The sequence below is a fragment of the Chamaea fasciata genome, unplaced genomic scaffold (assembly GCF_029207755.1).
Source record: "Chamaea fasciata isolate MVZ Bird 193981 ecotype frontalis unplaced genomic scaffold, bChaFas1.0.hap1 SCAF_3, whole genome shotgun sequence".
Classification (NCBI taxonomy): Eukaryota; Metazoa; Chordata; class Aves; order Passeriformes; family Sylviidae; genus Chamaea; species Chamaea fasciata.
The window spans coordinates 10,627,965-10,650,471 of NW_027094088.1; the positions used below are offsets into that span (position 1 = coordinate 10,627,965).

A 22,507-nucleotide genomic window follows, 5' to 3' on the forward strand; every position below is an offset into this window, starting at 1 on the left:
CCATGCTTGTCCCAGCCCTGCCATACCCAGCCTGGGGAGCAGCTCTGCTGGCGCCAGGGCAGAGCTCTGATCTGTCCCTGCAGGGGATGGCACTGCCAGGATGTGCTGCATGGTTAAACGTTTTACATATTAGATGTCCTTAAATGTTGTTTGCTCTCCAGGACAACTTGTGACTGCTTTTATTTAGGAAAAAAGTATGTGCAGTGAGGAATTAGCTGGAACACGGCTGGCGCCAGGCACTGAGGACACAGGAGCATCTTTCAAGTGGCACAGAGCATCATTAGAATCAGTGGGTTGGCAAACACCAGGGCAAGTCAACTGTTAAGAGCAAAGGCTCCAGTAAATAAGGTTTATATCGTGGGAATTTTATTATATACCCTATCAGACATGTTGATTTTGGAGGAGAAGCAGAGGGAGAAGCATTTAGTAATACATCAGCAGCAGGGGATTTATGGAAAAAATGCTCCATAACTTTCATGTCTTGCCCTGTGAGTTCCTCTCATAAGGACTTAGGCCACAGCTAAGTGCAACCAGGTCCAGATGCAACCAGCACTTAATCTGCTATTAAAGGCTGACAGATTATCAGTACACCTGCACAAGTGACAGTGGCCAGGACGTCACCCAGGAAACAGCTGGCAGTCTGCAGGCACTGCTAGTTTTCTGAAGAGACTTCCTTGAGCTAGAAGTGACACACTCTGTTCCTGATCCCAGGGGAAGCCATGAGGATGAAACTCACCTCACACCCTACAGGGTGAACAAAGACATGGGGAGGGAGAACACGAGACACTCAGCACTCAAAGGTAAAGGTAACCCAAATTACTGGACTTCCCGTGACGAGGATAGCAGAAAGGTCAGAAGTTCAGAACATCACCAATATTTGATGTTTCCAGACACCTCCCCTATTTATTCAGAGCCTGTCTTAAGTGCCATTCTGTAATGGCTCTTACTCATGTCAGCCTGCAATCACAGTACAGACACATCAGTGATTTCACAGCAGTCTCTCCCATTATATTGCCAGGTAATCTGAGCTGACAGAGGAACACACCCTGAAAAATGCAGCCGTTGCACCACTTAGGTCTAGCTTCCCGCCAAATAACTGTGGAAAGATACTAAAGTAGATGTAGAATTAATTATTACCCAAAGCAAACCATAGTTCGTTGACTACAGATGGGATGGTCAGGTTTTCACTTCTCTTTTTTCCTGGAACCAAATCATAATCAAATCATATTGTCAAAAACTAGAAATACTTCCTGGACAAAATGAACATTAAGAACTGGACTTTGGAGGCTTTTTGAAAGGAGAAGGCAGACCCCATATGGTATTAGCATGGAGAAGCTGAAACCAAGGGGAAGCTGTTATTTGAGAAAAATGTAGGAATAGGAGTGGATTTAAGACAAAATCCCTCAGCACTGTGTTGTTTGTGCAGTTCCTTTTAATGGGGCTGCATTGGTTTAGACTATCTGAGAAGTGGGTGCTGCCTATTTGCAGATTTTCTGCAGTTTGCCAAGCCATTAAGTGAAATTTAGGTATCTTTATTAAACCATAGGGGTTTCATTCCAAGAAAAATCTGGGCAGCCAGCGTTTACTCTGTTCAGATAAACTCTTAAATCTCTTTGTAACCACATGTTGTTTTGTTTAATCTTTGAAGGCATACGGTCACCCTTTGCTTGTGATTAGAGTACTGTGGTCATACAGATCATGTTTGTACCTTGCCACTGCACTTTTTTCACTGACCCTTTGGCAAGCAATTCTCCAGCTCCACAACCTGAAAACAGTCCCAAGAGAACTAAAACAGGCAAGGGAACTTAAAGCCACTAGTCTCGAAATCAAGCCAATCCTAAGAAGCACATGCCTGGCCATTTTAGTAATATTGTAAGCAGAGATGTTTGCAGTCTCGGCAAGGACACCAAATATGCCTTCTGTGCAATGCCATTTGGGATGATACTATGCTTTTTTCCTAATATCAATAATACATAAGAATCATATTTGCGACCTCCTCCCCAAACAGTTTAGCTAAAATCAGTGCAGGATTGTGCATGCTACTGATTCCCACCAAAGAGCAAACTGACCCTGTCCAGTGTCACGTATATGTAACTGGGCTTGTCCTTTCAAGTTCCATCTTATATTTTTATGAACAAACCAAACTTGACTGAGCATGGAATTATCAGCACTTCCAGTTATCCCACAAAAAGGCCACTTGGTAATGCCAGCTCTTTCACAAGCCCTTTGAAAAGGCAGGAGTGTGGCCCCCAGACCATGTCCCAGTGGCTGCCTGCGTGTCTGCCGGGCTGTGCTGTTCCCTGCACACTGAAGGGCCTTTCTCTGTAAGCTCCTTTCTCAGGAACAGTGGGGCATTGAGCAGGGCTACAAGGCTGGTTAATATTAGTTTGGCTACAGTAGTGCTCTCCCAACAAAGGAGGCTCTCAGCCTGGGATACCCTTGCTCCAGCAGCAAGTGCACAAGGGCTTTTGTGTGAGCGTGGGCTCTCCTGGCCACTGTGACCTCAGGCTCCGCATCACAAGCCACAAGCATGAGTGCTCCCCATCCCTTTGGGCCTTTCCCATCCCTCTGGGCCTTTCTCCTCTGACAGAAATGTGAGGACTCAGCTCGATGTATTTTCAACAGCAGTGAGCAATTTTGGGCTCATGTGCTCTCCTTAATTGCATGAGGCTCTCTGTGCAGACAGGAGAGCCACAGTGACTCTGGGTCCCAGCAGGGGCACGACATGTTCAAGGTGCAGCTGGGAGTGAGGCCCTGCTCCCCACAGCACCCCTGTGCTCATCGGGTTCTCCTCTGCTTCTGCATGCCAGGCCACCACCTCTTTCCTGTTGCACTGAATTTCAGAGCTGCTGGAATGCAGAGTAATCCACAAGCTTTTTACTCTCTCCACAAACGACCCTTTACTTTGAAAGGACTCTTGGGGGGGGGGGGGGGGGAGTTGTTTACTAATACTTATTAAACTACTTTTATTCTTTAATGAAGTGCCACTTGGACAATCACACTGGGATAAAGGCCATTACCTGACAGACCCAGATATAAACATCCAAATGGATTTTCAGATTTGATTTCTTGTGGGAAGAGCAAAGCAGATTCTCGACCACCTTATTTATGGTATTCTACCTCCTTCAACACTTGCTTTGAAAGTCAACAGAGACTAATTTCCAATATTTGGTGTAAGAGTTTTTCCAAACCCATCTATTCAATGAAGATAATTCATTTTCACATGAGGAAAAGATGTCATTGTCATACCCTGCTACTTAATAGCTAATACTTAATAATTTTCAATTCAACTTAAACAGGAACAAAAAGACATTCAGAGATGTTAATAATAAAATACTCATGAAATTCAGACTGAGCTGAAGAGGTGCAGCTGCCAAACCCCACACCCTGCCCTGGGATCTCACAGAAGAGTTTAGTAGAGGGAAGAGAGAGTGGGGATTTTGTGAACCACATAATTCGATTTTCTTCTAAGAAAGATTCTACTAAGCTTAGGTAGCAGCTCATACACTTCAATAGCCAAAGCATGCACCCAACAGAAAACAGAGAGATGAAAGAAACTAAGGAAAAAGAGGAAATCACAAACCCAAATTGGGAAAGAGCTCAGGAATGGAAGACAACCATTGTTCTGTTGTTTTATCACCACTTTCATCTCTGTCTGTAGGCTTGTTTTATTGCCCCACTTTCCACACAACTTAATGGCAAAACCCACAATCCATTTGAATAGGGCTTTTGGATAGGAAAAATATTTGGAATAGGAGCCTGTACTCCCAGGTGATTACAACATGCCCATGAAACACTGGGATGGTCTGTGACACAGAGCTTCTTGGAGACATGGAATGCAGAAACACCCAAGGGCTGATTCCTGTGCTGCATTCCCAGATCCATGAGCTGTGGAGATTTACACCAGTTGAGCACCACACAAATCATTTTACTCTGGCTACATATCTCCTGCAGGGTATTCAAAACACCCCGCTGTCCCACGTGAAAATATCTGCTGACAAGCTTTTTTTTCTTCATTTCAGAGCCACAAAAAGTGCTCCAGAATTGCCCTTTTTAAAACAAAATTAAGCTAGAGCACCTTGAGATTTCTGATTGTTTTTAAATTAGGTTCCTTACACACACAGTTTAAAAACCAAATGTTACAAACATACTATAAATGAAAACCGAAGAGAACAGACTACAAAAAAACTGAGCCAGCAGCTTGGAGTTGTAAATGTTCACAGTTATTTCAGTGAGATGCCAAGCCAAATTTAAATGTTTACTTTTGACCTGTATCAACACCAACCACATCGGCAGAAATACCTTACCCGTAGCTCCTTTAGCTTGCCTTCTCTATCTCCATAAGTACCAAAACCCATGACCAGAAAAGGTAAAATTTTGCCTAAGAACTGAGTCAGGATTTGGATATGTTTGCAGGGATCTTTGCACTGGAAGGAATAGGGGCCCATCTATCACAGAAATGCACATTTAAGTCCCTTTGGGATCCCTTTAAAACTCCTTGCAAATCTGACAGGACTTCCAACCCTGCAGCTTGTGCTCAGGTGTTCACCCAAACCAGAAGACTGAAGTATGCTGTGACACATTCAGGCTTTGGAGTGTTGCAGAAAACCAAGCAAAATTTGCCACGCGAACAGGAATTTCCACCTTTGGTGGATCTGAGAACATGGGGTGGGGGGGTAAGCCAGCCAAAACTCCGTGTAACCCAGACTCATTTCATCCAGAATGAAATTCAGCCTCCCTGCATTTCAGCTTTAACAGAAATTACCATGACAAGAAATGCCAGTGATGCATTTGGTAGACAAAGTAGGGTGTCCCAGGTCAGTAATCAGCGCCTGGAGCTATGCAGGTCACTGCTCCCAGGAGACTCAAATCCTTCACAAGGTAAATCTCCCAACCAGGAAGGCGACTGCTGAAACTGGCTGCCCAAAGGGCACCCACGAGAGGAACTCCCAAGGATCCTGGTGTCACAGAGAGCGTCTCTGCCCTAGTGCAGAACGCACTGCAACTCCTGCAAACTGCTCTGTCGGCAGCAGGAGCTCCCTGTTTAACCTTGAGCACAGACAGGGATTTAGGGGAAGATTTTCTTGCAGCAAAAGCTGTGGGAAAGCCCTGCTTGAGAAAAGAAAAACCAAGAAAATCTTCCTGCTGTAATGCAGCATGGCCGGGAACCAGCCTACACATATAGTCATACATGATCAAGGTGATTACCAGTGACCACTTAAAAACTGAAGTGGTGCGTGTCTTTTTTTTTGCCAAACCTCCTTGGGTCATTGCAGATCAAAGGATTCCAAGCCAAGGAGCTCCCTGTTGAAAAGCTCCTTTATCAGAGAGAGGGGCTTTGCCCCAAACACCCAAAATATGGTTGCATTGCCTTTCCTAGTGCAGGTAGTGCTGTGCAGCCACAGTCAGCCTTGTATCCCCATGAAACAGAGTTTAGAACTGATCTTAAACACCTCTGATGGGAAAGGCAGCTCACCTTTCCCACACCTTATTCCAGTGTCCAGTTTTTCAAACATACTATTCCTAACACGGCTCAAAATAAAGGCACTTCTTCTCATGCAGCCTGAGCACCAAAAGACACCAGGCTCCCACTAAAATTCCCAGTGCCCAGCCGGAAAGGCAGCATTACAAAAATGCCCAAACCTGAAATGTCCCACACAGCAGGATACACGGCAGAGCTCCTTTGAAAGCTGGCCTTCCTCTGGGACTTATCAGGAGTGCCGATCTAGCTCACCCCCATCCCCCAAGATTTCACATTTGTAATTACCGCTGGAAATCTCACACCTCGGGAACAGCCCCGGAGCGGAGACCCAACTTTCCAATAACAGGGCAAGAGCTGATAGAGTCACCAAACCCCCGAATGCCAGATGTTAATACCACTGTCCTGCTAACCGGGTGGGAAACAGCCCCTGAAGCAGTGATGATAGCTACTTCCCTGTTCGCCCTTCCCGCTGGAAGGTGATACAGCTGCAGGGATCTCCTTCCAAATTCCTGACTTGCATTAACCTCTTCCTGCCAGCTCCTACACCCGTGCCCAGCCAATCCACAGGATCCTGCCGCATTAACATAGCACGGGTGACAGCCTTCGTTTTATAACAAAAACAACATATCTGGTTTGATTTGCATTTAATTCCTCAATATAGCAGGACAAACTTTCTCCTCTGACAGAACCTGCACAAGCTCCATGCAACGTGTTTCCCACAAACAGGTTCTGGGGTTCTGTCTTTACTTGCAGCGAGCAACTGCAGCCGTGCAACCTGATCCCTTTCTACTGCACAAGTGGCCATGAGAACCAAAACTCCACACCTAGGTTTAAGATTATAGCAACCACTGATAGTATCACTCACTTATCATTCCAGGACCAGGTGAACTAAGCACAGTAGGAACTTACTGAAACTTAATAAAGGAAACACAGCTTGCTAAAGCATTTTTCTCCCCACACCTGTGCCGACATTCTCACAAGCACAAGGACTGGGTATGCTAAACTCCTGGATTATTGTACGCTGGACTTCAGGCCTTCTTTTGACACAAAGACAGTCTTGATTCACTCCCAGCAATGCCTTCTGCCACATCCTGCTTCTCTTTGGCCCATCAAGGCAAACAGGAGCTGAAATCCCCTGCCAGGTAATTCCAGGTACAGAAGGAGCCAGTCTGGTCCCTTCAGTGCAGTCCCACAACCTGCACTGGCTTCACGGCCCAGCAGGACTGGGCTGGAAATTCTGCTTTAATTACCCCACAACCATCATCAAGTTGAACACGAGTTTCCTTACAATCATCACTTCAAGGCATTTAAAAGAGGTGGAACATAGGAGTGCCTATGGAATCATGTATGATGTGAATTACCTGTGTCCATAGCATTTTGGGGGCAGAATTAGGCTGGCTCCTCTCCTCATGTGAAACTGGCAGTGTCAAACCTCATATATTGTCTGTCTTAGGAAAGAGGAGATCAGAGAGAATTGTCTTCTATGCATTGCTGATTCAGACTTCTCTTTGTACAGGGCCTGAGTACTTGCTCCGTGTTATTTTAGACAAAACAACATACTCCCAAGTGCTTTTTTTTTTGAAGAAAACTCAACATGCACTAGATCTAAACAGTACCTTGCTATAATCTAGTGCAAAGCTGGGGATTCACATGATAACTGTAGGAACTGTGAAGAAAAGAGGGGTAAATTCAGTGTGTGAAGGACATGAGCAGAAGTTAAGAGTAATCTGTGTGGTGCCAATGCTGGTGCTGCTCTAGAGAGCCTGCCTACCAGAAGTAAGAGGAGTGAAACAATTATGAAGGAGTATTTGATTATTTGAAATGCATCTGCTCTTACTTGTTTGTACACCTCCATTGTGAAAGAGTTAAAACTGGTGATAAATCTGTAGTTTAAAAAAACTACATATATTCAGCTCACCTTCACTGGGCTTGAGCCTTGCCCAGTGCTACAGAACACTCCCTGTTCACACCAAGAGCCTTCCAGCAAGAATCCCCTGAAAACCTTACAACCCCAAAACAATGGCTTTTTAGACATACCTCAAGCAAAGAGCCACTAATCCGAGGAAAGACCTCGTCTGTGTCAGCAGAGTTAAGCCACTCCCTTTCCATCACACACGATATTTTGTATGGTTATTTAGCATTTCATGGAGTATCTGGTGCATAATTTACAACATTGCCTGCACCTAAACTCCACCCTGAACAGTACACATTTTCAAGCCTGTGATATGAGTAAACATCCACTAGACGGTCTGCTGCAAAACTGCACAGAATTTACTGCACTTTATCTCTTCTGCTGGAGGAAATTGCAGTACTTTAGGGAGAGCACTGGATCTTTTTTAAAACTCTTTTTTAAAAAGTCAACTCAGTGCATTCCACTGAGGGAAAACTCACTTTCTGTGCTTTCAACAATGTGGTCTGCTTTCCTCTTTCAGTGTGATGTAAACACACAGATAATGGATTCCTGAAGCAGTGACCCTGAAAATGATAAAATCTGCCTTCTTTAGACTGCTAACTAAACCAGCAAAGAAAGAGGCATGAGCCAGGTTTTTCTTCATGCGACAAACTTAGTTCTTTCCAACACAAGTACCACAGCCTAAGATCTGACAGATGTCCAAGATAAAGCCTGTAAGGTATTCCCGCACGTGCAAGTTTCAGCCTGGATTTTTCATGCCTTGTCCCAGGAATTTCCATGCTCCCAGTGTTTAGGACGCTATCATTTTGCCTCATTACATGCAATGTGCAGCCATTGCTGTGAGCAGTTTACAAGATAAACCAATGCTATGAATGAAAGGTTTCTTTTCCTCCCTCCTTAAGCCAACAAATAGGAACATTCTTTGCACTAACCAGGCTCTTGCCCCCTCTCTCCCAGGAATCACGGACCACACTTGCAGCACAGACCAGAGTAAATTAAGAAACATGCACAGAAGGGCAGCACTTCACTGTACTCAAGCTGCTCTGGGACTATCTCCAGAGTCACATGGATCTAGAGGAGGAGGAGGAGGAGGTTTGGTTTCAGTGAAGAATTCTTTTTTTCTTTTCCAACTGCAATCCCGGAGTTCATTCATTGTTGGGACGTGTCTTTCACAGAGAAACAGCAGAGCTTGTTTTACCCTGCCTGAGGCACGGAGCTGCTGGGCACCATCCTCCCCCCTGCACTGGGGATTTGCAGCCCGCACTGAGGCCTACCCTCCCTGCAGAGAGCACACAGCACCCCCAAAAGAAACCTCTGCTTCTCACACGGAGAGGGAATTTAATGGGAAAATATTAAAGGACATTCTGCCTGTCTAAAAGCAAAGAAAACTGGGAATGTTAAAGTACTCGAGTGCTTTCTCAGATATCTATGGCGCGAGCAAACGAACTCGTTAGGGAATTATGCAACTGTTCTTCATTTGAAGAAGTGAAGCCACTCGCCTTTGCAGGAGGTACGCAGGGGTTGGAAAGGGCACATGCACTGTGAACTGCACCCCAACACAGCTAAGATTTATGACTGATGGCCAGTTTTAACTGTATTTTATTTACGGATAAAATAAATAGAAGACTGCTTCCACACTCTCCCTCTTATTGTTCTAAGAGACGTGGTCTGGCTTAGTCCTCATTGCAAGGCTGAGTGGCTCAGAGGCTGGACACACACCTTAAGCCTGTGTAAGGCTCGGGACACCTTCAGAGTGAGAAAAGGCACAGAGTATCCTTTAAACTAACTCAGAGCTTTTATCCCACAGAACCACTTTTGTATTCTCTCACTAACACCTTGGTGCAACGAGAATAAGCCCGGACTAATACGTTTACAAGGATCATAGCACGGCAACACCTCCAAAAAACCCGCACAGGCTTACCTTGTAACTGCTTGAATCGTCCTTCTAACTGGTTATAGTTATACGGCACCTGAGCTGCATATCCTGGGGACAACGGCCCGGGCATACTGGTTGATTTTTGTAATTCCATTTACAGGTAGCGCAGGGATACGATGAACTGCAGCATAAAGGAACCACAAGTTTCTTTACCATACATCCAGGTAAATCCCGGCTTCCTCCAGTAGTTTGGCGTCAGTCCCTAGCGAAAACGCTCCCCCCTGAGCCCTAAGTAAATAACAGCTTCGGTTCAAAATCCAGCCGTGTGGCTTGGCGGTAAGCTCTCTGTAATGGATTCAAACTTAAAGAACCAGGAGGGTGGGTTTTGTTTGTTTGTTTTTTCCCAGTTCCACAACAGGCAACTCTCAAGTGCTTGAATCTGGTTCAAATGCTCGTCTGGCTTTGGCGAAACCAAGTGAAATAAAAGCAAGCGTGCGATTCAGGCCGAAGTAAAGGCAGCATGGAGCCACGCGCTGCCGCCCTGACCGGCGCTCCCAGGAGCCGCGCACACCTCAGACCTTTCTGCTGGTTTGTAATATAAACAGCAGCCGCCCGGGCACGGGCTGATGTCACTCGATTACCATACGGCACGGTGGAGGAAAGGAAGGCTGTACCAAGGGCGAAGGGGCGGCGGAGCAGGGGAAGAGCGGCCCGGCTCATGCAACGCCCCAGCGAGTCCTTCCGCCGCGCCCCGGGAGCGGCTGCCCGCAGGGTCCCGGCCCCGCGCTGCCGGCACCGCCGCCGCGCACGGTGGTACCTTCCCGAGCGAAGCTGCTGGAATTACAACCTTTTGTTAGGAGCATCATGTAACGGAAAAGTCTCAGATTACTATCACTTGAAAAGGAGGGCACTTTCCTTTATTTATCTGCTGGGCTGTCGGCTTGCAGAAGCACCGCACGCACACAGAAGCGCTCATTCAGTATTTAGCACCAGCCGAGGAGGGGACGCGGGGAGATGTACGCTCCAGCACACCGGGAACAAACGAAAGCTTTGTCGAAAGGTTCTTTAAACAGCCAATTCCTGTCACTTCGGTTTATGTTACTTGACGATATTGAGGATTTTGACATGCCCTGTGCATGTGCTCCTCGCCCAGTTATCAGCGTGTTCGGCATTACTGCAAGATTAATGGGCTGTGCGCTGAGGGGGAGGGCTCTAACGTAAATAAGGATGCCTCGCCGAGCTCTGACTGGCACCTCAATACCCTGCCGAAATACAAAAGTGCACAGCAGCAGGAGCAGCTGGGCTTGGCCCTGGAAGTCAGTTCCTGCAGATGGTATTAGATACAGGATGTCAGTTTTCCCTCAGGGACATGAGCTCCCAGCCCTCACTTAGCTGTAAGTAAAATTAAAAGGTCAATTCCACATTCATAGTCTCAGTATACAACATTTGCCTGTTCATTTTTAAAACTGCTGATAATGTTCACACAAATGTTTTCTCTTTCCTTCTTCTCTTGCATTTCCAAATTCCTTTCCACTGGAATCCATGTTCTCTCCTCCTCCCACTCCATCCCTTCATTAAACATTTCAAAATGTTGCCTTTGTTTTGATACCGTCATTTCACAAGGTTTAAGTCATATAGTAATTTCAGTGAGGACAATTTCTGTGGGAGAAACTCAGCCCACTCCTCCGACTCAGTGCAGCCCAAGGTCCTGCTTGGTGCAAGGTGGAAATTCAACCAGCCATTACCAGCACATCAGGGAACAAATGTGCACAAAGTCCAGTTTGAAAATGTCTGGCACGCTGCTCCTGAGGTCATAAATGCATTTAAAATATTTATGGCTTTTAACTATACGGTTTTACTTAGAGCACCACCATTGCGGTAGTCTAGAGTTATATTGATACAAAAGGACTTTTAGTAGGGTATTTCAGTGCATCCCTTTATTTAAATAGAGCTGTATTTACACTAAGGTTCTGGTCCTACAGCCCACCTCAAGTAGAGCCTAAAACACTTCTGAAAGCTGGCATTCATTCCCTTCATCACTACCCACACTTGGTCATGAAGGACTCCTTAGCAGACCCAGACAGGTTTTATAGTATCAGGGAGGAAAGTGGATGTGTAGGGGACCAGCCCCTGCAGGCTCATGCCCTAAAAACATGTCTGGAAGGCGTCAGAGGGACCTGAGGAAGCACCTGCAGTTGCAGCCGAAGCAGGCAGGATGCTGCTCTCCAGACAACAATGGGCTGATGTGGCAGGCTCCTGCTAAACACTCCCCTGATAATCTTTGTGCAGCCAGCTGTCCCTCCAGCACACAGGCACCCACAGGCCAACGCTGGCCACGGGGTTTCCAGGGAAGAAGGGCAGCACAAAACACCAAAAGCTCCCGAATTCCGAGGAGCAGAGCTGGGTAGGCTAAGCCATTAACATAGCAAGGTGAGCTCCACCAAGCTGGAGGCGTGCGTTTTGCCCAGCACACAAGTACAGGCTTATTTCCATCACAGATATTTCTCCTGCAGCTTCCTAACAACAGCAGCTTTTGCTTGCCTGCCATGCCTGACCTACGTTATAATTAAATGCAAACCCTTCCCCTCAAGAGCAGGCAGGCAGCCAGGCCCTACCTGCAGGCATATCAACTCATTCTGTCCCACCTTGAGCAAACAGGTGTTGCTATGTGAGCTCAGAAGGTAACACTAAAGTCCAAGTGGCTGACGGGGAAACTGGAGCATTTTTAAAACCATGAAGGCCATAAGTCAGGAACTCTTCCCCAGCTGAAAGCTTTCCCAAAACCTTTGTCAGGCAACGTACTAATGCACATGGTCATTATTAAAAATATTAAGAAGTAAACTATTACAAAAGGAAAATATCAAAAACTAAAAATAATTATTTAGCTTAGGCCCATATAAAACACAGACTGGTGTTACCCGCTCCATCAAGAAACATTAACACCACACACACAAATTTACATTTCAGTTTGTCCACTGTGGGACAACTGAAGCTGGCAAGCTTCAAGACATACTGAACAAAATTTGGAGTTTGATTTTTTTCCCCTCTTTTTTTTTTTTTTTTTTTTTTTTTTTTTTTTTTTTTTTTGGTTCTGGTCCCCTCTCTGTCCCTCCCAATTCTAGCCTGCCCAGTAGCACTAAACACTACCTTAAAGGGAAGGAACTGCAGCAGGTATGGACCAACACAGGCTAGTAGGGGGGGAAGCTAAAGGAGAGAACCTGTGCTTGAACTGAACTTATTTTGTTCAAGGTTTGACAAAGAGAGACACCAGTCCCTGACGTGTTGTCAGCAGCACTTGCTTTGAGTACCTGATCTCATTTGAGCTGCCATCCAGGTTGGCATTTGGGCTGAACAATGTGCCCCCCAGCAGCAGATGTGACAGACTTTGCTGCTGATGGTTCATCTCCTGGGGCTGGCTCTGGTGCCAGGCTCAGCTGCCAGGGCCTTCCCGCTGCTTTGCTGGGCACTGCTGTACACCTTGAAGGCTCTGCTGAACAGGTTGGTGGGAGTTCAGTGGAAAGAGCAAAGCAAAATGGGGACATGTCTGTGTTTGCGAAATGCTACACGGTATGTAGCAAGGCTGCTTCCAAACAGGCATCCTGCCAGCTCCCCGTTTTGCGTGAGTCACACCAAGCCTAATCCATTGGTCTGCTGTTGACTGCAAATGAGTGAACCTGAGCTGTTTTCTGCTGCCATGTGGTGATGCACTGGATTGATCACAAGACTCTGCATGTACAAAGCCCTTTGTGACACCCCAGTTCTACTCATTTTCCCTGTTTATCTTTAATTGACTAAGTCCTTGACAACATTAATTAGATAATATGTTATGGAGGGGATTGAATGCTTTGAAGCCATAGATAGCTCTGGAGCACTAGGCCAACTGCAACTTGTCACATCGACACAGCTGGAAATTGTCCGTGGTGTAATTCATTACTGATTACAGCACTGCAGGAAAAGAAGGGCCAGATCAGATATTAAGCTTAGCATATTGAGGAGGGAGGGGTGTGCCAGGGGCTTTTTTTCAAATTCACCTCTAAATTTTGTTCTCAATTTTTTGCCCATAGCTATGAAATAACTTTTGCTGGCACAGTTTGAATTGTCCCTGTCTCATAGCACCTGCCAGGTGATGATGGCTTGCATACTTGTTCAGAGTAAATAAAACACAAGTGATTATCCACTTAGCCATAATGCAGAGTGTTCTAGCTGACATGATCAGAGCTTTGCAAAGCCCCAAGGAGAATGAGAGGTTGATTACAGTAATATTATGAATGTACAAGTGACATTTAGAAACATTTGCTAACCCCAGAACACAAAAGGGTCTCTCCTGGGCTCTGTCTTTATACAGCTCTCAAAAATACTGCTGAAGTGAACAGGTTCTGACACAAAGGAAAGAACATGGGTTTCTAAGGAAGACATTAATGTTAGATCCAGCAAAATTACCTCCAAATTCCTAATTATCAATGTTTCTAAGCTAGAGCTTACAATAATTAGGAACCTGGTTAATCATCACCCTTTTCTTTTCCTTTTACTCTTCCTCGGTCTTGTAAATTCTCTAGTTGGTGGCTAACTAGAAAAAAATTTACAAGATAAAAAGGATGATTTATTAAACTAAAATGCCAGAGAAATCTCGTAACATTTTGCTCCTCTCCTGAAGGTAGGTAAAGTTTCTACACATCCCCTAAGTGCTACAAGTAGGAACTGAAAACTCATTATCACACTTGCCGCCGTCCTCACAGTAAAAACAAAACCTTTCCTTATTTATTGGAGCAAGAGAGATAGATTTTGCTGGGGATTGTTCTAGAACTTAATAGGAAATTGTTATTTTTACCCTATTTAACAATTTGCATAACATGAATCCTGAAAAGTTAGCTGGTTTCCCTCCAGTTTTTTATCTAAGATGCTGGAAGCAGGGAGCAGCAGCCCACACACCAAGCAGAAATGAGCTGCCAAGCTCATAATCTCTGCTGCAGGTATTGGAGGGAAAAGCACCCTTCAGTTTGTAACCTGCCGTGTCCTGCAACACTTGGTAACTCTCGCAAGGAGGTGAAATGAATACAAGCAAACCAAGAGCTCTCCTCTTCAGTAACATTTCCATTGCAGAAAGTATCTCAAATGTTTCTGATAAAGAGGATTTTAGGTCAGTGGCAACCACCCTGTCATGGGGTCCTCCCAGTCTCTTCCAGATACATTCTCTGTGACTCATGTGGGCTTTGGAGAGCCAAAGAAATCCAAAGGCAAGGAAAAGGGGGCCATTTAGAAGACAAAGATTTTTATTATGGAAGGGGGTCTGTAATGTTTTCCTTTTTCCACATCCAGGCTGGCCTTCCAGCAGCTCCTCTCCTCTCCAAGTACAAACCAGCTTTGGGCTCCAGGTGAATGTCTAGGTTGTGACATCTGAGACCAAAACCTTTGGGATTTTTCTCACAAACCAGGCCAGAATATCAATTTATTACTGAAACTGGGTCAGTTCCACCTGGTTTCAGGTTTCAGTTTACACAAGTCCCAGATTAACAGGAAAGTTGACATGACTTCTGTAACAGCATGTCCTTGCTAACTGCAGGAGTCAAACACCTGCCACAAAGGCCAGCAGGGAAGAGCTATAAGAGGCGCTTGTGGAACATTTTGGAAGAAATGACTGTTTCTGTTGGTTTGCCTTCCAACCTGTACTGCTTCCCATACTCCATGAACTCACACAGGGAGGTCGGCCCTGAAAACCTGTAACTACATTCCCAGGTTTTATTTGTTGCCCATGTAATGCACTTGGCTTGCTCTCTAACAGATGGACAGCCCTCATAAAGTCTGTTCAAATCAAGCACACTGCACAGGTACACACTTAACACACTCACTGGCTGTGAAATTTTGTCATGAAAACACTTTTTCATTTTCATGCCGAAAATTTTTTTTTATGGGTTTTGATTTGCTTTTTCAGTAGCTGGGATTATTGTCATTGCCTCTCCCTCCTTTCTCTTCCACCTGAATTGCACCTACGTTTATATGTATGGGAGAGAGACAGAGAAATGCCCACCCTCTTTTGCCCCTTTTACACCATCTTCTTTTTCTTTTCAGTCTGACCAGGAACACAGAAGATGCACTGTTGCTACACCATAATCACTCACACATGACAATTCAATGTCCTGCTACTCATGAGCAAAATGGAAATTGTGTGAAAACAAGCAGCAAAATACACTGATCTTCACAAATTTCCACAAGCCAGAGTATGTCCCCATCTGGAAACTGCCTCTCCCCACAAAAAGGCTTTGTGATCAATTGACAAGTATATTAACTGTGTCCAACCCATGAAGTTATTATTCCAGAGCAGTGACTTCGTTTTTATATGACGTATTAAAAAAACATTAAGTTGTACAAGTGGTTGTACAAACACTGTCACTTGACACCCCTCTGCCTTCAAGGCTTAATAAAGGAAGAAAAACTTGTGGTTGGCAAAAAAACTGTAGTGATTGCCTTGCTCACTACAAGAGCTCAAAACTGTTAGGGAGAATGCTGGAAACTAAAGAAGTGGAACTTAGAAGTAGATTTTCATCACCCTCTATGTGGCTGGTTCTCATCCTTATTCCTGTTCTTTTTGCCTCCTCCCCATCAAGGAAATTCATCTCCAGGCAATCTGGGTTTATATCTCTCCAGGATATTATCTCAAGATAAGAATCAAAGCTCTGATCAGAGGGAATGATTTCATCACTAATCTTACCCCATTAAGAGCTCCAAGGTTAACAGAAATTAGTAAACATGTTTGAATCCTGCACTGAATTTCACTTTGCAGTGTGCTCTGTTGGACATTATTCATACCTCAGGGAGTGCTTTCAGACAGTATCCCAGCAACAAATAGAAGGAAAAAATGCAAGGCACATTGCAGATTTGGCTGAATAAATAACATAAATAGAGAAACATTGCTAGCTAGATGCTAAAGACATGAGACGAGAACATTCTCTTCTGCATACGCATTTTTTGTGGAAAGACTTCTTTTGAACTACAGGCTCATGATTAGGTTTTGAAATTCATCCACAGCTAAGCTCACTCCTGAGAGAAGTCATAATTTAAAAAAATATGTATATTGCCAATATTGGCATGTAGGTTCTATAAAGAAGAAATCCTTTTCATTAAGATTAGTCAGCAAATTATCTAAAAACAATCCAATTATCTCAGTGAAGGGTCTCATGGTTTCCCTGTATTAAATATCCCTAAAACATTGACTCCAACAGGAAAGAACATTTGTAGCCTTTTCGGTCTTCAGGTTTCCCATGAAGGGCCAGCTCTGGTCAGGTTTCCAGCTGGTGTAAGACAACATGGCCTCAGACAAGCCAGGGGAGAATCCAGTTTATATCAGGTAAAAATCTGGCTGGGAGGTCTCCTCTAAATTGCCAACGTCAGCATATTATCCCAGGCTTAAGACAGTGCCTGGCTCAGCTCTCACTGACTCCATGGAGGGTATCTCCCAGGGAGCATTTTTCCTTTCCCAGAGCAGCTGCTGCAGCCAGAGATCTTTATCCCCCCCCCCCTTCACAACTCCTGCCCTGCTGCTGCTGAACACCCTCTCCCACTCAGCTCAGTGTTTTGGGGCAGCCAAAAGCACATGCCCTGGTGCTCTTACTCTTCAGTGATGCCATGGGGATGAACGGACGAGGAAAACCGGAATAGACAGGAGAGCAGTGTGCTGTGCTGCTCTGGGAATGAAGGCACAGCTCCCACCTAAAATCACTGTGAGTAAGGGAGCTCACTCTGGAATTTGGTGTAGTGCCACAGTATTGAAATGCCCAGATTGACCTGCTGCAGGATTATCCCCGTGGACATTTCACGGGTAATATCCCAAAGGCAAATACACCTATGCACACAGAGCCAGCACACATACATTAGCTTTCCATTGGCTTCCTCTGGGTATAGATGGCTTTTTCTATTTAAGCTTATCTGGAGCACAGAATTCTCCTGTACCTTATTTTGTTAAATTTCTGCATTGCTGTCCAAGCACAGAGTCCTCTATGCATAAAGACTGGTATATGCCAGGAGCTCTTCTCAAGATACTGTGAGAAGCAGATATGGACCTGTATTGCAGGCCAGGAACTTAACGCACAAGAATTCAAAGATCCAGGGATCAATCAACACAGGCTCATGCTGGCAAAATGCTGGGCTCTTCTGTATACGTGTCCAACTTGACAGTGCTTAGTGCTGAAAGGATTTCAGTGGAGACGTAAAATGACAGCAGCACTCAAACTTTCCAGAGTGGGGCTGAACTGCTCCCATACTGCTGCTATCCTGCTCCGCCCCCAAAGAAACAAAAAGCCTATTTTTCCAGCCCCAGTTCATCCTGCCTGAACAATGCATGCCAGATTACAGTCATTCACCAGGATGCAACCACTGTCATGCACCACTCAGTTACTAAGTACTCTATAAATCCTGTCCATGGAGCAGACAAGCAGACACAGACAATTCCCAAGGTACATTCAGCAGAACTTCTTTTCAGCAGCTTGGCTCTCTACTCAAGAAGCTACACTGGACCAGAGATCTAATCAGACTACCAAGAACCTGATTTACAGCCCCTTGTAAATCAACGTCTTCGATTCTAAAGAGAGAGAGGGCAAATCCCCAAACCATGGCCAACTGAAACCAAAAAACATGTTGTTACAGCAGCAAGATACAAATAACCTGTGTACCAAGCTACATTTTCGATCATCGAATACATTGTTTGCTTCTACTTGCAAGTTATTTTGTTTCACATACTGGCTGTTCTTCTTGGGTCAGTCTGCTGATAATCTTTAAAAATAAACCCACTAAGAACGAAGTATTATTTATGGTCTGGTTTTTGCTATCTGCTTTAGAAACAGTTCTCCACAGCAACTTTAAAAGCCAACACATTAATGCACAGTGACAGATGGGCTGAGCTTTTCCTTGCTCTCTGATAAGGGCATAGTGTGCATCAGGACCCCAGCCAGCACCACGGGTGACATGTGGCAGTACAGCAGCCTCTCTGCTGCCCTGCTCCTTCCCTTCACGCCTGCGTGACATGCAACACATCAAATGACACTGCTGCTCCTAACACCCAGCCCTGTGGATTCTGGGAAGGTTAGAAACATCAGAAGAAATTGTTCCAGAAGTGAAATCCAGAAGGAAAGCATACGGTGAGGTCAACATTTGGAAAAGCTTTTGTTGAAATAATTCCATCAAATTTTATCTGGGGAAAACAAGATTTTTCCAAAATAAGCCCTTTTGTGCTCATCTGGGTATGCCTGCATTAGGCATGTAGCTCTAAACAAACCCAGGGGCTGATAACCAGCTCTGCCACACCAGTGCAGAGCAGATTTCACTGCTCTAAGGTTTTTATTTCTGTTTAGTCTCAAGTGAATCCTTCACATGCCCTTTCAAGTGCATTTCCGAGGATCACTATAATGCTGAGCTCTCCTTCCTTAATACCACTCGCTGCTATTAAAATTAGTGACTGATTTTTAAGTCCTGGATAGCTCAGGTGCAGGATACTCAGGAAACACCCTGCAAGAGCTTATTCTCAGTATGCTCTTTCAAAGCCAAGAATAAATCCAAAGTTTATTCTCTTAAGCTCTAAATCACTGTACTTTCCCCTTTTTTATTGGTTTGACACCTGAAACTTCATTCTGTATGCTCTGAGTGAAACAGAAATTTTTCTATGAGAGAGATGCTCAACAGCAGGGCCAGGCAGGTGTGTGATATCTGGAAAGTACTGGAAGCAGAATCTTCCTTTTCACTCCTCTGTGGGGTTGTTTTGCTGACTTTTTGCACTGGAGCTCTGGGGGGAATGGCTCAAATATCAGGGGCACAAGGGGCTAATTAGCCTCACATAAGGTACATGGAATTTTCCTACTGGAAGTTTTTTCTATTTTTTTTTTTTTTACTTTTATGAAATGGCTATTCCACTATATTAAAAAGAAAAAATTTTCAATAGTGTAACTTCAGGAACAATTTCAATGCTCTTTCCCTTCTTGCTGTTGGGAGAATTTAAGTTACTGGCATGAATGACAAGCCTGTTTTGAGCAACTAAGGAAAGCTGCATGACATATGCAGCCTCCTGGCTTACCCTGTAAGGTTCATGAACACCACATCGTGCAACACCAGTGAATGCCCCGACCTATGCACGGCCACTTGGGTGAAACTGGAAAAGGAATGCACTCCTGCCCAAACTAGGAAACTCCTTTCATTTCATAAACTTTGAAACTGGTTTTAATTCATGGGCCAGAGAGCTGAGTCACAGACCTTCTGGTCACTTGGATGAACCCAGAGGATAAAAGGGCAAAATGAGCAGAAAAGCAAGTAATTGTAGCCAAGTTTAATATTGAATTAGCTAACTGAAAAAATGGAAAGTTTTGGAGGTGACAACTCTCATGCTACCTGAAAACAGCACCTGAGTGGGCAAGCATGGCATACCTGAACCTCACAGCCCAAAGGCTGAGTGTGAAAAATTCTGCTGAACAACTGAACTGTTTCTAAAGTTTTTTGCAAGAAGTTCATGCACCAAGGAGCTGCACAACAAATTAGTGTTAGTTAATGGTCCTAGATAAACGAAATCCAACCCCTGAGGGTTTGTGAATGAAGAATCTTGCACAAACATGATATCTTTGGCTCCTACAGAGCAGATAGAATTACCTGGTCTTCCAGCAAGACCTTCCAAAGAACCACCGAGAACAAGAACAGGTGAAAGATGATTTCCTACAGTGAGATACCTTACTTGGCGAAGAAGGGATCAGTTACCTTCTCATATCAGTTGCAGAGTGAGTTAGTTCAACATGACTGGCAACCAATCTGGTTGCATATCCCTCCAAATCTGGATTCTGATTGAAAGATGAGTTCCCAGAAGATTGCTTGGTTTTAAACCAAAACAACCCTTTGCATTCTGGTTTTTATGGTACACAGATCACTTTAATAACATCGATTATCAGCTGCTGTACTAACAACACTGTTTTTCTATTATTATTATTATATCGTACCTACTTTACCTGATCTTTTCTTCAGGACATTGTTCCAATCACAGATTATTCTGACCACCACCTCCTGTCTTTGCTGTTTAACATTTCAACATCCTGATGGAATGTGGGGCCATCAGGATTCTTCCTACAGTGGAATATCAGACTCTGGCTACAAACCTCACTTCTTATTTCCTCACTCTTTACCTTACCTTACCTTATAGGAAGTAAGTTTCACTTCAATTACAGTAAAGCAGAATGAACACGAGATGGAAGCTCTGCCAAAGAGGCACTTCACAGCTTGCGGAAGAATATGGAAAGAAGATGCCTGCACCCACAGCGAGTAGAGCCATTAGTCAGGTGGTGTGACATGCCCACGGCTGTTCTACTTTGGAATACAGCAGCTTGCATCTTGGTGATGAAATTTAAGGAACCAGTGCCTGGTGTGCTCTTTTGAAACCTTTCATACTGGGACAAGGGGATAATGATGCACGAGCATTTCATAGACTGCCAGACGTTGATAGTCTTTTGTTATACCTTGTCACTGACATATTGCAAGAGGACAGCCACAGGCAGTCTTGAGATACAGCCCATCCATGACCTCTGGAGAGAGAAATGCTATCATCAGAAGATGCCCAGTCCTGGAGCTATGGGAAGGTGCTCACGGCCACAAAGAGCCAGTGCTCTCCCAAGTCAACCTGGAGTGTTTTTCAGTAAATCCAGACCCCAGAGGTGGCACACAACTACTTCTGTTTCAGAGAGCAGTGAAGTTCACCCGGAGGAAAGTGATCGTGCAACAGCCAGTCAAACAGAGGGGTTGCAGAGCCCAGAAAAACCTCCTGACATCCCGCAGCTGACTGTGTGTGCACTAGGCTTTCATCCAGTGGTCATTGTGCACAATCCTGTGACACACAGCTGAATCAGAGAACACCTTTCCAGAAAAGGCTTGTCTCCACTGAAAGAGGACAATGACAGAAATTACTGTCAGCCCAGCTCCAGGCTGCAGTTGTTAAAAACCTGCCAGCGCCTTTCTGGGGAGATGCAAGGGCAGACTACCCACCAGACAGCATATCTGAAAACATACATTGAACAGTGCCAAGAGGACCACAGCTCAATCTTTAACCATAACCTTGAATTTGAAATACAAACCTCTCCTCACTCTTCTCTCCCTGCACCATGATTAAGCTTTCAAGCAGTGCTGCAGCAATGCAGCATGCTAAGCCAAGTTTTGGCAGCACACAGCATTCTCAGCACCAACCATAGAGAATTACAGGTATGGAAATGTATCAAATTAAAATAACTATGAGTAATGCTTATTCAGAAAAAAAAATAAATACACCATACTGTGGGAAAATGTTTAAATATCTGAATCGAACCTTCAGCAAAATTATTTGCTTTGACACTGGTATGTGTTTTAGGCTATCTAAATAATTCAAGTACTTTCCTTACATTACTTCTCCTTGAAATAAGAGTTTCATGTTTATTATTCATTACTCAGGTGGGGAGCTCTTGCTTGCTACAAAAGTAAGTGGAACAAGCAGCTGCAGTAAGGTGAGATCTGGGACCCAAACACGGCTCATGAGCTTTTTACTAAAAGCATTTCCTACCCAAGAAATGGGATACAACCTACAACCACTAACATGGCAGGAGTAAAACAGTTCCTTCCTCAAACAAGAGTAAACTACTAAAATAAAGCAACCCAAGCTGAGATTCATTTTGTCTATCACCACAGGTATCAGCAAGCTGTTTTTCACCCTACTCAGCACAGCCCTGCCCAGGTAAAGTATTCTCCCTGTCATTCCAAATGCACACTGTGATGGGAACTGCTGTAATTAAAGGCAGCAAAATTTAACACACGTCCCCCTCTCTGTGAGCAGTTCCATTAAGTCAATAGCATTACTGTCTCCAGGAAGAGTTATGTGATCTGCTCTCTGCCCACCTGCATGAACTACTTAATTTCCGTGTTGCGGAGCTCCACACCTGATCCTGGCCTGTGCCTGGCATGTAAAGGTGTTTGGCATCTAATGCACCACCGTGGCCAGAGTGGAGAGCAGAAAGGGCACGCTGCACTCTGGACCCGGCCCCATCAGAATCAGAAATGGAACAGGTGATACCTTTGTCTCAATGCAGCTGATTCAATAAACCTGTCTCAACACCTTATGAAGTGTTGGGTTTAAAACCATCCCTGGAGCTCAGATTTCACCAGCAGAATGCTCAGTATAGTTTCGAGCTGTTTTCTAAGCCTGTCCCAGACTGCCAAGGCGTTTTGTTCAGAGGTCAAAAATGTGGGCATGCTA

At 44.7% G+C, this 22,507-nt stretch overlaps 1 protein-coding gene across 5 annotated transcripts in view; it reads right to left on the bottom strand.

The window, feature by feature from the left end:
• The window catches only part of SPTBN1 (spectrin beta, non-erythrocytic 1), a 116,980-nt gene that overhangs the window by 59,645 nt on the left and 34,828 nt on the right, over window positions 1–22,507 (bottom strand). The window lies entirely within an intron of this gene.